The following is a 2,742-nucleotide window of genomic DNA, read 5'->3' as shown; positions in this document are numbered from 1 at the left end:
GCACACTTTGTTAGCACCTTTAGGATTGTCAAAACCTTCTTCTTGCATCATATACAACTCTTCTTTAAGAAATCCATTAAGGAATGCAGTTTTGACATCCATTTGCTAGATTTCATAAAATGTGGCAATTGCTAACATGATTCGGACAGACGTAAGCATTGCTACGAGTGAGAAAATCTCATCATAGTCAACATCTTGAACTTGTCGAAAACCTTTTGCGACAATTCGAGCTTTGTATATAGTAATACTACTATCAGCGTCTGTCTTCCTCTTGAAGATCCATTTATTCTCAATGTCTTGCGGATCATTGGTCAAGTCAACCAAAGTCCACACTTTGTTCTTATACATGGATCCCATCTCAGATTTCATGGCCTCAAGTCATTTTGCGAAATCTGGCCTCATCATCGCTTCCTCATAGTTCGTAGGTTTGTCATGGTCTAGTGACACGACCTCCAGAATAGGATTACCGTACCACTCTTGTGCGGACCATACTCTGCTTGACCTACGAGGTTCGGTAGTCACTTGATCTGAAGTTTCATGATCATCATCATTAGCTTCATCACTAATTGGCGTAGGAATCACTAGAACTGATTTATGTGATGAACTACTTTCCAATTCGGGAGAAGGTACAATTACCTCATCAAGTTCTACTTTCCTCCCACTCACTTCTTTTGAGAGAAATTTCTTCTCTAGAAAGGATCCATTTTTAGCAACGAATATCTTGCCTTCGGATCTGTGATAAAAGGTGTACCCAACAGTTTCTTTTGGGTATCCTATGAAGACGCACTTCTCCGATTTGGGTTTGAGCTTATTAGGCTGAAACTTTTTTCACATAAGCATCGCAACCCCAAACTTTAAGAAATGACAGCTTAGGTTTCTTGCTAACCACAGTTCATACGGTGTCATCTCAACGGATTTTTAAACGGTGCCCTATTTAACGTGAATGCAGCTGTCTCTAATGCACAACCCCAAAACGATAGTGGTAAATCGATAAGAGACACCATAGATCGCACCATATCTAATAAAGTACGGTCATGACGTTCGAACACACCATTACACTGTGGTGTTCCAGGTGGCGTGAGTTGCGAAACTATTCGACATTGTTTCAACTTTCAACTGAAGGCCAAACTCGTAATTCAAATATTTCGTCTCCATGATCAGATCATAGAAACTTTATTTTCTTGTTACGATGATTCTCCACTTCACTCTGAAATTCTTTAAACTTTTCAAACGTTTCAGACTTGGTGTTTCATTAAGTAGATATACTCGTATCTGCTCAAATCATCTGAGAAGGTCAGAAAATAACGATACCCGCCGCGAGCCTCAACACTCATCGGACCGCATACATCGGTATGTATTATTTCCAGTAAGTCAGCGGCTCACTCCATTGTTCCGAAGAACGGAGTCTTAGTCATCTTTCCCATGAGGCATGGTTCGCAAGCATCAAATGATTCATAATCAAGTGATTCCAAAAGTCCATCCGCATGGAGTTTCTTCATGCACTTTACACCAATATGACCTAAACGCAAGTGCCACAAGTATGTTGCACTATCATTATCAGCTTTGCATCTTTTGGCATCTATATTATGAATATGTGTATCACTACGATCGAGATTCAATAAACCATTTATATTAAGTGTATGACCATAGAAGGTTTTATTCATGTAAACATAACAACAATTATTCTTTGACTTAAATGAATAACCGTATTGCAATAAATATGATCCAATCATATTCATGCTCAACGCAAACACCAAATAACATTTATTTTAGGTTCAACACTAATCCCGAAGGTAAAAAGGAGTGTGCGATGGTGATCTTATCAACCTTGGAATTATTTCCAACACACATCGTCACCTTGTCCTTAACTAGTCTCTATTCATTTTGCAACCCCTGTTTTGAGTTACTAACCGTAGCAACTGAAGCAGTATCAAATACCCAGGGGTTACTATGAACACTAGTAAAGTACACATCAATAACATGTATATCATATATACTTTTGTTCACTTTGCCATCCTTCTTATCGGCCAAGTATTTGGGGCAGTTCCGCTTCCTAGTGACCATTTCCTTTGCAGTAGAAGCACTCAGTTTCAGACTTGGGTCTAGCTTTGGGCTTCTTCATGGGAGTGGCAACTTGCTTGCCATTCTTCTGGAAGTTCCCTTTCTTTCCCTTGCCCTTTTACTTGAAACTAGTGGTCTTGTCAACCATCAACATTTGATGCTTTTATTGATTTCTACATTCATTGATTTTAGCATCACGAAGAGCTCGGCCATCGTTTTCGTCATCCCTTGCATGTTATAGTTCATCATGAAGTTCCAGTAACTTGGTGATAGTGACTAGAGAATTCTGTCAATCATTATCTTATCTGGAAGATTAACTCCCACTTGATTTAAGCGATTGTATTACTCAGACATTCTGAGCACATGCTCACTGGTTGAGCTATTCTCCTCCATTTTGTTGCCAAAGTACTCGTCAGAGGTCTCATACCTCTCGACTCGGGCATGAGTCTGAAATACCAATTTAAGCTCTTGGAACATCTTATGTGCTCAGAGCGTTCAAAACGTTTTTGAAGTCCCGGTTCTAAGCCGTGTAGCATGGCGCACTAAACTATCAAGTAGTCATCATACCGAGCTTGCCAAACGTTCATAACGTTTGCATCTGCTCCTGCAATAGGTCCATCACCTAGCGGTGCATCAAGGACATAATTCTTCTGTGCAGCAATGAGGATAATTCTCAAATCA

The sequence above is a fragment of the Triticum urartu genome, chromosome 2A (assembly GCF_056163025.1).
Source record: "Triticum urartu cultivar PI428250 chromosome 2A, HENAU_Tu73, whole genome shotgun sequence".
In the NCBI taxonomy this organism is placed as follows: domain Eukaryota; kingdom Viridiplantae; phylum Streptophyta; class Magnoliopsida; order Poales; family Poaceae; genus Triticum; species Triticum urartu.
Note: the sequence above shows the minus strand (reverse complement) of the source record.